The 14,609-nt window shown below is 41.4% G+C and overlaps 1 protein-coding gene across 3 annotated transcripts in view; it reads left to right on the forward strand.

Annotated features, from left to right (window-relative positions):
* BMPR1B (bone morphogenetic protein receptor type 1B) overlaps positions 1-14,609 on the forward strand; it is a 455,592-nt gene that overhangs the window by 72,139 nt on the left and 368,844 nt on the right. For all 3 annotated transcript variants that reach the window (XM_040418173.1, XM_040418171.1, XM_040418174.1), the window contains exon 2: positions 323-361. The gene's annotated coding sequence lies outside the window, so the exon portion shown is untranslated. The remainder of the gene's footprint in view (positions 1-322; positions 362-14,609) is intronic.

Raw genomic sequence — 14,609 nt, forward strand, 5'->3', positions numbered from 1 at the left:
TTGGGGATGTCTTTGAAAAGCACCAGCTGCATTTTTGCTGCATCAAAAAGTTGGCACTTACTCCCTTGAAGTGCATGATGTGCTGGGTGAATACACTCTATGTATTTATTTTTTTTACAGTGTAGCTCAAATCAGATTTACATGAATATGTATTTTAGATAACATTAAAATGAGACATTATACTAGGCAGGTAGAGTATGTGGCACTCAACATGGGATTTTTGTACTACTGTGAAAATTTAGTAGAGATAGGCTTTAATTCTACTTTCAAATAATTGCAAAAACTGCATTATTTTAACTATATCTTTTTCTTTCTTTAACAGACAGAATCCATCCATACATTGTAATTAAAGCACCAAGCGGTAAGATTTACATATTACCCTCTAAATCGATTGTCTTTATCTCTATATGAAGTGTAAGTGAATTTAAATGAAATACAATACCAGACTGTCTTCAAGCCGCAAAAAGTTTTACATCGCTTCTCATACCGGCACGGCCGGCGCTACCTCTCCCTGTCGATGAAGACATCTGGTGTCGGAGGAGGCAACCAATAGCAGGCCGCGACAGGAACGAGCCTCCCTAACGTTACCCGCAATTCTAGGGAAGCTCGTTCCTATTGCGGCCTGCTATTGGCTGCCTCCCACGCCAGATGTTTTCATCCGTGCAACGGGGAGATGCATCAGCGGCCGTGCCAGTATGAGAAGCGACGGGGGTGCCGAGGAGCGAGGTAAGTACAACCTCTTTGGGGTGCCCGGGCATATGGGGGGTTATTATAGATCTTGGATAACCCCTTTAAATAACTGTTGGCTGAGCCTTTCAATTTTGGCAGGCTTAGAAGATCTAATTTGTATGTGGACCTCCTGACTCTACAGATGTTGGAGACAAGGGGGGATTTCAATGCTCAATCCTTTTGACTGTAAAGGAGATAATTAATTACCAGAGGCGTGTGGAAGCAACTTATCCAGATGACCGTTCCTGCGAATGCTCGTTCCCGATAATCTGGCCATCTCAATTTGGCGCCGATCTCCGAGCAAAAATCTTGTTCATGGGGTGATCCTGTCGTTTGTGTAGGCACCACCAATCATCATTCCTGGGCAGCAGATCGGCTGCTGAGAAGCAATGATTCTGTATGGGAACAAGGGATTGCTATAGTGATTCCTCGTCCTCATACTATAAAGGAAATTGCGGCATGTAAATGCAGCAGTCTCCTTCACTGAACAAGCAGCCGACTGTCGGGAAGGAACGCTTCCTTCCCAACAATCATCTGTAACATCTACCCATCTAAACCCTTTACTCCTTTCCCCACTGAAAACACATGCATGCATGGCCAAGTGTGCATGTTTATGGAGAGGGCAGGAAGAATAGCTGTTTGCTGAACGAGCATTTGTCCAACAGCTAATGAAGATGTATGGGCACCTTTAGATTTATCCCATCTGACAATAGTATATTTTGTAATTTCAGTAGACTTGGTCATTGTTTCTGGTATCCGGTAATGACTGAATTTCTTTGATGATGGAAACATTTTTGTAAGCAGAGAATATGAGTTTTAGAATGTGGGTGTAATGTAAGAAGAGATGTATTTTTGTATATCAATGTTATCACATGTCACATTCTATTACCTGATATTTGCAGAAGATCAGACATTATGGATTACTTATTGAACAGGTATAAATTCTAAAGAAGAAAATGTATGTGCTTTAGTGTAGGAACATGCTGGAATGACTTTCTGTCAGTTTAGTACCTAAGACACAAATTTGTCTATCTGAAATGTGGACATCTATAGTCAAATAAATTATAATACCAAGTGAAATACAAAAATTATTTGCTGACTGTAACACAAGTCAATCATAAATAACATAAGTTTACTCTCTAGGTCAGTATGATTACAGCGATACCAAATATGTACCATCGGTTTTTTTTATGTTTTACTACTTTTACACAATAAAAAATCTTATTTTAAAAAGGAGAAAATGTTTTTGCATCGCTGCATCCCCTAACATTTTTATTTTTCTTTCTATACAGCTGTGTGGGGGCTTGATTTTTGTGGAATAACTTGTAGTTTTCATTGGTATCATTTTGGGGTACATAACTGTCACGGGGCGCCAAAGGCGCACTTGGTCTCCCATCAGCCGCAGACCTGCTGCTTAGCTTCGGGAGCGAGGATCTGTGTTTGGCCTCGTTCCCAAGGCGGCTTTGCTAGCTGGGAGGCTCCCTGCTCCTAAGTCTGCCTTGAGCGTCGAGCTGATCACTCGGTGCTCGACTTGTCTGTCTGTCGGTCATGTGACGCTGGCCACGTCACATGACCCTCACTCCCCACTATAAATACAGGCAGCCTGCTGGCCACAGGTTGCCTGTTAATTTTTAGGTTCCTGGTGTTTGTTGGATACCTGTATACTTACCTGATCCTGTTCCCTGACTATCCTTTGCCTGCTCCTCCTGTACTGCGCTTTCCTCCTGGTATTTTGACCTCTGCTTCCACCTGACTATTCTTTGCGGACTCCTTTGGTACTTCTCGACTCTCCTGGTATTTATGACCCCGGCTTCTCCTGACCATTCTTTGCTTATCCCTCTGTACTGCGTTGTCCTCTTGGTTTTGAACCGGTCCATTATTTGTCTTGTCTGTCCTTCCCGCACTTATCCTAAGTTAGGGACTGCCGTCCAGTTGTCCCCTGTCATCAGGACTCGTGAGGCAAGTAGGCAGGGCCAGGGGTGAGGGTGGAGCACAGTGGTCACTATCCTCCCCCCTGTGTGTGTGTATGTGACTGTTACAATAACACTTTCTGGCATTTATTGTTTGGCGTTCACCTTATAGGAAAAATTACATGATAGCCGTGTAGTGCAGGTCATTAGGGATGCGGTGATACCAAAAACATTTTTTTCAAGCCCCCGCTTATATATACTCTATATAAAAATGTGGCGGCTCAGCTTAAGGCCCCATAGTGACCACCATAAAAAGGTGTCTTGGTAGTCACTCCAAAAAAAGAAAAAAGTGAACTCTTAATTTTGATTTATTGTATTATTTAAGTTTATTAAATTATTTTAATAATTTATTCTAACAAGATCTGAACACCTAATTGTATACATTTTATCTCCTTTTTCTGGAAATTTATATATTTCAAAGTCAGTGGGTATAGAGCATAGTTTCTAAACCAGCTATGAGTTAGGTGGCCCAGGATATGATCCTGTCACCTTATATTTTCCTCCTTACTGACTTCATGTGTTTGGCTTCTTCATGGAAGCAATTTGGCTCTCTTAGGGTGCAAGCTACATTACTTGCAAGGTCAGCAAACCAATAGCCTAGACAGAATTACCAGCAGGAGGCTGGTACCGGTATTTAATTAATACTGGCCCTTTAAATCATCTGTAATTTTCAGTAGCCAAAAAGGCATGAGATACCTCCTTGTAACTAATGGCTATATATCAGACTGTATAGCATCTCAAGATATGAGCTAGCTAAGAATCTGTGCTTTAAAACAAGACCAGAATCTTGGCGATAGCCCCCATACAACCCAAGATATAACAATTTGAAATGGGGTCGTAAGAAAGATCTGTAGGTATTACTATCAGATCTTATTCCCAATCCCATTTCTAAGAGTTACATCTCAGGATGTATAGCAGCTAGCACTTTCAGATTCTTAGCTTTAAAACAAGACCTAGCTTATATCTCTAGGTACTGTATAGCCTGACATATTTCAGGTTGAAGCAGCCTTCCCTCATCCAGCCAGTGTGGAGGAGAGTGGGGGAAGTGCCAACAGGCTGCAGAAACAGTAGGAGAGGCACAGATCCTGTCCCTGTGTAACTGTACATAACCACAGGGGAAGGCTGGGTTCTGAGTGGCTTTTTGATTTATGTCATTCTGCTGCGTTAAAGGAACAAAACAATGAAAATAATGAAAGCAGCGTTTCTATCAAATGATGGAAATGAACATCACCTGTGGGATGCTATTGACTAAAATCAGTTCTGGTTTCCATTGGAAAACTTGGCATTTAACTAGACAAAAGAAACACAGCATGCTGCGCTATTTTGTCCTGTATTTTTAATGGCATCTGCAACAGGGGCTTCTGATAGAGCTTTCAGTGCATACGTGATTAAATCTTATATTACATCAGCTCTAATGGCTCTATTATAGAACAGAAAAATGGGGGGAAAAAATTTCAATGTCTCATTTATACTCAGTTTGACTCTGTTCTGTCATGTTTCTATTTATTTCTGGGATAAAAAGTACTGCCCACAGGGCAAAATAATTGATACATGTTGGAAAGGAGCTTTCAGATTTTTAACGTTAAAATCAATGAATGATGGATAGAAACAAAAAATGTTTTGTTTGTATCCATTATGTAAATCATTTAAAAGACTTTTATTTTTTATTTTTTTTACTTTCCTCTGACAGAACAGAACAACAGAAAAGTAAACACAGATGTGAACTAAGCCTAATCAATACTCCCCATTAACCGGAGCATACTTGCTTTCTGATATATGGGTCACATATATGGGTATTTCTTTTCCATAACTGGAGTGAGAAGATGAGCAATTGACCATCTGATCACCCCTTTGGGTCTTATTGATACCTTGACACAGGCGTTTACCAGAATCCGGATCACAGCGTCAAATCAGTTGCGCCAAACACACAAATATCAATAAAGTTAGCATTTTACACTTTCCTGTCCATAGTGGATCTCTGGCATAAATCATGTGGACCTCTTCGGTAGCAATATTTTTTTTGTGACTTTAGTTACTTTAGTGATAATGACCATCACTAGAGAGGAATATATTAGATTTTTCTCACAAATGGAAAGTGTTTTGATCAGTCAAAAAAAACACATTCTCTCACTGACCGTCCTATAAATGATCATTGTCAGTTAGTTTTACAAAACAAACCCTTATAATAAAGCAGGGAAAACTGGGCTCCTGCATAGGGCTGCACAGTTCAGGGGCAGCACTGAAGTAGATGGGAGGGATGTATTTTCCTGGCTTTGTGGTTCTCCATAAGAGAGGATTCAATTACACTGTTCACACATCACGCCTTTCTATCACTTTTAACAGCATTTTATATTTCGGTGTCAAATAGCCTCCGTTTTATGCCATACCCCCAAAACCAAAACCCTTTTTACACATGTAAACTTGGCAAGTATATTTTGTTGGGAAAGGTAGCAACATTATTGACTCTGGTACTGAAATAAACTCAGGAAGCTAGATATCCTAACAGATTGGGGAAGGACTATGCTGCAGATTATGCAAGTAATATGCAAGTAAATAAGCAAGTAAAATAAATACACAGGGTAATCAGAGCTAAGGATGGCATTGAGAAGGTCCATTGAAACTGATAATGAAAGATGGTAATTTCAAAGCCAGCTCTAACTGGACTGATATATTAAAATTCTTTTTGTGCCTGTTCTGTACAAGATGTAATCATATCCCCTGTGTTTTAGAGATTATGTGAAGTTATCAATACTGAATCTGAAACTGATAAGAATTGAGCCATAATGAGTATTTATGAGCTGTCAGGAGTTCAGAGATAAAGGCTACAGTAAGAGCTATTAGAGCAGTTCCCTGATGGGATTCAGTATAAACAGAAAGCCTGCCAGTCAGAACTGCCTTAATTCTACGTGGCATTGATTCAACAAGGTGCTGATAGCATTCTTTAGAAATGTTGGCCCATATTGATTGGATAGCATCTTGCAGTTGATGGAGATTTGAGGGATGCACATCCAGGGCACGAAGCTCCCGTTCCACCACATCCCAAAGATGCTCTATTGGGTTGAGATCTGGTTACTGTGGGGGCCATTTTAGTACAGTGAACTCATTGTCATGTTCAAGAAACCAATTTGAAATGATTCGAGCTTTGTGACATGGTGCATTATCCTGCTGGAAGTAGCCATCAGAGGATGGATACATGTTCTCATTCTGTTTACGCCAAATTCGGACTCTACCATTTGAATGTCTCAACAGAAATCGAGACTCATCAGACCAGGCAACATTTTTCCAGTCTTCAACAGTCCAATTTTGGTGAGCTCGTGCAAATTGTAGCCTCTTTTTCCTATTTGTAGTGGAGATGAGTGGTACCCGGTGGGGTCTTCTGCTGTTGTAGCCCATCCGCCTCAAGGTTGTGCGTGTTGTGGCTTCACAAATCCTTTGCTGCATACCTCGGTTGTAACGAGTGGTTATTTCAGTCAACGTTGCTCTTCTATCAGCTTGAATCAGTCAGCCCATTCTCCTCTGACCTCTAGCATCCAAAGGCATTTTGCCCACAGGACTGCCGCATACTGGATGTTTTTCCCTTTTCACACCATTCTTTGTAAACCCTAGAAATGGTTGTGCGTGAAAATCCCAGTAACTGAGCAGATTGTGAAATACTCAGACCGGCCCGTCTGGCACCAACAACCATGCCACGCTCAAAATTGCTTAAATCACCTTTCTTTCCCATTCTGACATTCAGTTTGGAGTTCAGGAGATTGTCTTGACCAGGACCACACCCCTAAATGCATTGAAGCAACTGCCATGTGATTGGTTGACTAGATAATTGCATTAATGAGAAATAGAACAGGTGTTCCTAATAATTCTTTAGGTGAGTGTATATCAGTCTGCTCAGCTCTTCCTGCTCTATAGCATGCTGCCTCTAGATGAGACTGCATGTTCAACTTTACCCCTGTAACAATCACATACAGTGCATTCGGAAAATCTTCAGACCCTTACACTTTTTTCACATTTTGTTATGTTGCGGCCTTGTGCTAAAATAACATTTTCCCCTATCAATCTACACTCAATACCCTATAATGACAAAGTGAAAACAAATTTTTAAAATCTTTGCAAATTTATTAAAAAGGAAAAACTACAATATCAAATGAACATAAGTATTCAGACCCTTTGCTATGACACTTGGAATGTAGCTCTGGGGGGCCTACCATTTCTCTTGATCATATTTGAGATGTTTCTACACCTTTATTGGAGTCCACCTGTGGAAAATTCAGTTGATTGTGCATGATTTATAAAGACAAACCCCTGTCTAAATAAGGTTCCACAGCTGGCAATGCATATCACAGCAAAAAACAAGCCATGATAAGGAAATAACTTCCTGTAGAGACCAGAGACATGATTGTGTGGAAACACAGATTTGGAGAAATGTTGTTCTCCACTGACAGTTCCCAAGGGCATAATGCCATCCATAATTCTTATATGGAAGAAGATTGTAACAACCAGTACTCTTCCTAGAGCTGGCCAGCCTTGGCAAGAACCCAATGGTCACTCGCGCTGAGCTCCAAAGATCTTGTATGCAAATTGGAGAAACTTCAGAGGGCCAACCATCTGCAGCTGTCCACCAATCTAGGCTTTATAGCAGAGTGCCCAGAAAGAAGCCTCTCTATACATGAAAGTTTGCAAAAATGCACCTAAAGGACTCAAACTATGAGAAACAAGATTTTCTTGTCTGAAACCAAGATTGAACTTTTTGGCCTCAATTCTAAGCCGGGTTTCATCTTATAAGTTGGTATACGGCGTGTTGAAACTTACGGTACTTACTTCTGAGCCAGACTGGAGATTATGACAAGACTGTTTGCTGTTGTGAGATCGTGAAAACTCAGATCTGATGGTATATTCTAACCGAGGCATCCCCATCACCATAGGAACGCCTAAGGGTTAGAATATACCATCAGATCTGAGTTTTCACGATCTCGCAACAGCGAACAGTCTTGTCATAAGACTATGCAACCAATAGAGGGCGCTGTTCATGAGTTATAAACAGCACCCTCTATTGGTTGCATAGTCTTGATTATCTATTAGCTGATTGTGGGAAACAGCAAATTCTCCATTCTACGCTTCCACATGTCCCTACTGTGAAGGGACTCTGGCCGGACCCGCTCTGACCGAACTTCCTGAAGCATGAGCTGGGCAAGCGGGTGAGCATCGTGGGTATGTTTACTAAGGGAGCCGGGCACAATTAACAGGGGTTTTATGGATTGGGAGAGGGGAACTGGCTTACTTGAAGTCGGATTGTGCCGGAGCTATGCGTTCATGTGGCCATCGCGAACTACTGCCTAGCCACCCCCTGGTTGCATAGTCTTATATGGCGAGTATAGCCCAAACACTATATTTTAACTGGAAAAGTTAGGGGTCGTTTTATCTGCCCAGTCGTCTTATACGCTGGAAAATAGAGTACTGAGTAAAGGGTCTGAATACTTATGTTAATGCAAGATTGTTTTTTTCCTTTTCAATAAATTAGCAAAGATTTCAGACATTCTGTTTTCACTTTCTCATTATGGAGTATTGAGTGCAGAATGATAACGAAAAACGTGCATTTTTTTTATTGTATTCTAAGCACAAGGCCGCAACATAATGAAATGTAAAAAAAGTGACAGGGTCTGAAGAGTTTTCAAATGCACTGTAAACAAGTGTAATAGGCTTCTCAACATTACAGTCACTATTCCAGCCACATTACTATAATAAGCAAGCAATAATGACATTTGTATATGGAACAGTAATTGTTTATACAGCTGAAACTTGAAAATTAGAATATCATGCAAAAGTTCATTTATTTCAGTAATGCAACTTAAAAGGTGAAACTAACATATGAGATAGACTCATTACATGCAAAGCGAGATATTTCATGCCTTTATTTGGATGATTATGGCTTACAATTTATGAAAACTCCAAATTCACAATCTCAGAAAATTAGAATATTACATTAAATCAATAAAAAAGAATGTTAAATAGAAAAATGTAGGACCTCTGAAAAGTATAATCATGCATATGTACTCAGTTCTTGGTTTGGGCCCTTTTGCATCAATTACTGCCTCAATGCGGCGTGGCATGGATGCTAACAGCCTATGGCACTGCTGAGGTGTTATGGAAGACCAGGATGCTTCAATAGCAGCCTTCAGCTCTTCTGCATTGTTTGGTCTCATGTCTCTCATCTTTCTCTTGGCAAAGCCCCATAGATTCTCTACAAGGTTCAGGTCAGGCGAGTTTGCTGGCCAATCAAGCACAGTAATCCCATGGTCATTGAACCAGGTTTGGGTACTTTTGGCAGTGTGGGCAGGTGCCAAGTCCTGCTGGAAAATAAAGTCACCATCTCCATCAAACTCGTCTGCGGAGGGAAGCATGAAATGCTCCAAAATCTCCTGGTAGACGGCTGCGTTAACTCTGGACTTAATAAAGCAAAGTGGACAAACACCAGCAGATGACATGGCTTCCTAAATCAACACAGACTGTGGAAACTTCACACTGGACTTCTATGCATCTTGCATTGTGTGCCTCTCCATTTTTCCTCCAGACTATGGGTCCTTGGTTTCCAAATGAGATGCAAAAGTTTCTCTCATCAGAAAAGAGGACTTTGAAACACTGAGCAACAGACCAGTTCTTTTTTTTCCTTTAGCTCAGGTAAGACGCTTCTGACGTTGTTTGTTGTTTAGGAGAGGCATACAACATTTGAAGCTCATGTTCAGGATCCGTCTGTGTGTGGTGGCTCTTGATGCACTAACTCCAGCATCAGTCCACTGCTTGTGAAAGTCCCCAACACTTTTGAAGGCCTTTTCCTGACAATCCTCTCCAGGCTGCGGTCATCCCTGCTGCTTGTGCACCTTTTTCTTCCACACTTGTCCCTTCCACATAACTTTCTATTTATGTGCTTTGATACAGCACTTTGGGAACATCCAACTTCTTTTGCAATTACCTTTTGAGGCTTTCCCTCCTTATGGAGGGTGTCAATGATGGTTTTCTGCACAACTGTCAGGTCAGCAGTCTTTCCCATGATTGTGACTCCTACTGAACCAGACTGAAAGACAATTTAAAGGCTCAGAAACCCTTTGCAGGTGTTCTGGATTAATTAGCTCACCAGAGTGTGACACTTTGGCCTCTTTCACACAAGCGTGACGGATTAGGTCCGGATGCGTTCAGGGTGCGTTCAGTGAAACTCGCACTATTTTGCAAGCAAGTTCAGTCAGTTTTGTCTGCGATTGCATTCAGTTGTTCAGTTTTTTCCACGTGGGTGCAATGTGTTTTGATGCGTTTTTCACGCGCGTGATAAAAAACTGAAGGTTTACAAACAACATCTCTTAGGCTGCGTTCACACGGGCGAGTATTCCGCGCGGGTGCAATGCGGTAGGTGAACGCATTGCACCCGCACTGAATCCCGACCCATTCATTTCTATGGGGCTGTTCAGATGAGCGGTGATTTTCACGCATCACTTGTGCGTTGCGTGAAAATCGCAGCATGCTCTATATTCTGCGTTTTTCACGCAACGCAGGCCCCATAGAAGTGAATGGGGTTGCGTGAAAATCGCAAGCATCCGCAAGCAAGTGCGGATGCGGTGCGATTTTCACGCATGGTTGCTAGGTGACAGTATATTCACTATATTATTTTCCCTTATAACATGGTTATAAGGGAAAATAATAGCATTCTGAAAACAGAATGCTTAGTACAAGGTCAATTGAGGGTTAAAAATAATAAAAAAAATTAACTCACCTTCTCCTCTTGTTCGCGTAGTTCTCCCGGTCTTTAGTTCTTTAAAAGATAAACTATGGGCTAAAGGACCTTTGGTGACGTCAGATCACATGCTCCAATCACATGGTCCATCACCGCGGTGATGTAGCATGTGATCTGACGTCACCAAAGGTCCTTTAGCCCATAGTTTATCTTTTAAAGAACTAAAGACCGGGAGAACTACGCGAACAAGAGGAGAAGGTGAGTTAATTTTTTTTATTATTTTTAACCCTCAATTGACCTTGTACTAAGCATTCTGTTTTCAGAATGCTATTATTTCCCTTATAACCATGTTATAAGGGAAAATAATAACATCTACACAGCCCCGATCCCAAACCTGAACTTCTGTGAAGAAGTTCGGGTCTGGGTACCACAGTCGGTTTTTTATCACGCGCGTGCAAAACACATTGCACACGCGCGATAAAAACTGAACATCGGAACGCAATCGCAGTCAAAACTGACTGCAATTGCATTCCTACTCGCGCGGGTTTGCCGCAACACACCGGGACGCATCCGGAACTAATCCGGACACACTCGTGTGAACCCAGCCTTAGCAACCATCAGTGAAAAACGCATTGCATGCGCACTTGCTTGCGGATGCAATGCGTTTTTCACTGAAGCCCCATTCACTTCTATGGGGCCAGGGCTGCGTGAAAAACGCAGAATATAGAACATGCTGTGATTTTCACGCAACGCAGAACTGATGCGTGAAAAACATTGCTCATGTACACAGACCCATTGAAATGAATGGGTCAGGATTCAGTGCGAGTGCTATGCGTTCACGTCACTGATTGCACCCGCGCGGAAAACTCGCTCGTGTGAAAGGGGCCTTTGAGCCTAGAATATTGAACCTTTTCACAATATTCTAATTTTCTGAGATTGTGAATTTGGGGTTTTCATAAGCTGTAAGCCATAATCATCCAAATCATACAGTTTCACCTGTAAATGGGTTTATGCAGTCTTTGGAATTATGAGGCTATGGGATGGGCAGTGGTTTAACAGCATATGCAGCATTGATGTGAACATTGTTTGACATTCTACACTTGAAATTCATGTATAAGGCATAGTGTTTAACAAGATGCTGAAAGGTTCCAGAAATTAAACTAATACTATCGGTAGTCCCTTAGGACATCTGAGCAATCAAACTGAACGCTGTTTATTTACAGAACTTATCATTATTCAAATCTGACTGTGCAGAATTGCTTAAGAAATTTAGTGGAATGCAGATGTTAAACAGCTCTTAGCAAGACTATGTACAGTAGTAAGACTGGATGCACAGATATCAGTTGTGCCTGGGCAGTTTTCTTTTTTTTTTGTGGAGCCAGAATGTGCACAGGTCCAATGTTCATAGACTGATAGCGCTGGACAGGAAAACACTGCTTGCAGCGTTTTTATGTTCGGTAATATTTGATATCTGGCATCACAACTGCTACAGTATATTGGGTGAATATGTATGTTCCCATAGAAAGCTATGGTATCCGTTCTAGCTTCAATTTCCATCCAGCATTTCTGCACAATGCTTAGAGGACACTGAGCCGGATTGCCAAGTATATATGAGGGGGACCTCATAGGAAATGTACCACATATGTCTTTATATTTTTAATAGAGATATTTTTTTTCTAATCTTTTATTTTGTGGTTGAAGATTTTTTTTATTCTATTTTCTGTACTTGTTTATGGGGGCAACCATCTTGCCTGACCTGCTGTAACAGCGTTCAGACATATGCTTTACAGTAGCCAAATTGATCATAGGAGCTTGTAAGTGTAGTCTGGAGATGTTAATTGTTGTGGGCATGCTCCACAACATGTGCAGAGGGTTTTCTAATCCTGAATTTTTATCGCGAATATCTGCACTTAGAGAATTCGCGAAGATGTAGAATATTGTGCTATATATTCTTAATCGCGAATATTCTAGATTTTTTTTTTTCCATCAGTAACCTCCCTTCTTGCTTGTGGGCCAATGAGAAGGCTGCAATGTCTTTGTCAGAGCTTTGCAACATCCCTAGCAACCAATAGGAAAGTTGCCTACCCCTTACTATATAAGAACCTCCCTAGCAGCCACTTTCTGTAGTTTTATGGAGTTCTGAGAGAGAGAGCAGTGTTATTGCTGTGCTCTGTGCTTTCATCTGGATCCTATTCCTTATCCAATTACATTAGATAGTTAGTTAGTTTATATATATAATACAGATAGTTAGTGGGAGATAGTCAGCGTAGGTTAGATAGTGATATAATGTAGCTGGTTCCAGTGCAAGGTGTTAGGTAGTGTGATAGGAATTACTGTTTCTCTGCTGTCCATACATACATGCTACAGACATAGTGCTGTGATGTCACAACAATATTTAGTGCACCAATCAGTAATATCTACTCAGACCTGATAAATTGTGAAGTTGCATGTATTGCGCAAAAAATATGCGCATCATTAGTGCTGATTTGCGCAATCTCGAAAATAATGACGAGATCACAAATTCTAGAATTCGCAAATTTATTGGCAATATTATGCGAAAAATTTGCAAAATATTGTGAAAAAGAATATTGCCTATGTTGCTCATCACTAATTCTGCAGGAAGAGGAGAAGGTAAATTTTGTTCAAAACCTATTGTGTATGATGGATCCTGTACATACAGTCAGGTCCATAAATATTGGGACATCGACACAATTCTAAAATTTTTGGCTCTATACATCACGACAATGGATTTAAAATGAAAGGGACAAGATGTGCTTTACTGCAGACTGTCAGCTTTAGGCCTCATGCACACGACCGGTTTTTTTTGCGGTCCGCAAAACGGATTTCCGTTGTTCCGTGATCTGTGACCGTTTTTTCTTCCGTGGGTCTTCCTTGATTTTTGGAGGATTCACGGACATGAAAAGTGAAAAAAAAAACTAAGTCAAGTTTGCATTGAAAATGATAGGAAAAACGGACACGGATCACGGACACGGATCACGGACACGGATGACTATCTTGTGTGCATCCGTGATTTTTCACGGACCCATTGACTTGCATGGGTCCGCGAACCGTTGACCGTGAAAAAAATAGGACAGGTCTTATTTTTTTCCCGGCCAGGAAACACGGATCACGGATGCGGCTGCCAAACGGTGCACTTTCCGATTTTTCCACGGACCCATTGAAAGTCAATGGGTCCGCGAAAAAAAACGGAAAGCGGAACCACGGACGCGGATGCACACAACGGTCGTGTGCATGAGGCCTAAATTTCAGGGTATTTACATCCAAATCAGGTAAACGGTGCAGGAATTACAACAGTTTGCATATGTGCCTCCCACTTGTCACAGGACCAAAAGTAATGGGACAGAATAATAATCATAAATCAAACTTTCACTATTTAATACTTGGTTGCAAATCCTTTGCAGTCAATTACAGCCTGAAGTCTGGAATGCATAGACATCACCAGACGCTGGGTTTCATCCCCGGTGATGCTCTGCCAGGCCTCTACTGCAACTGTCTTCAGTTCCTGCTTGTTCTTGGGGCATTTTCCCTTCAGTTTTGTCTTCAGCAAGTGAAATGCATGCTCAATCGGATTCAGGTCAGGTGATTGACTTGGCCATTGCGTAACATTCCACTTCTCTCCCTTAAAAAACTCTTTGGTTTCTTTTGCATTATCCTTTGGGTCATTGTCCATCTGCACTGTGAAGCGCCGTCCAATGAGTTCTGAAGCATTTGGCTGAATATGAGCAGATAATATCGCCCGAAACACTTCAGAATTCATCCTGCTGCTTTTGTCAGCAGTCACATCATCAATAAATACAAGAGAACCAGTTCCATTGGCAGCCATACATGCCCACACCATGACACTACCACCACCATGCTTCACTGATGAGGTGGTATGCTTAGCATCATGAGCTGTTCCTTTCCTTCTCCATACTCTTGTCTTCCCATTACTCTGGTACAAGTTGATCTTGGTCTCATCTGTCCATAGGATGTTGTTCCAGAACTGTGAAGGCTTTTTTGATGTTGTTTGGCAAACTCAAATCTGGCCTTACTGTTTTTGAGGCTCACCAATGGTTTACATCTTGTGGTGAACCCTCTGTATTCACTCTGGTAAAGTCTTCTCTTGATTGTTGACTTTGACACACATACACCTACCTCCTGGAGAGTGTTCTTGATCTGGCCAACTGTTGTGA

This window comes from Bufo bufo, chromosome 2 (genome assembly GCF_905171765.1).
Source record: "Bufo bufo chromosome 2, aBufBuf1.1, whole genome shotgun sequence".
In the NCBI taxonomy this organism is placed as follows: domain Eukaryota; kingdom Metazoa; phylum Chordata; class Amphibia; order Anura; family Bufonidae; genus Bufo; species Bufo bufo.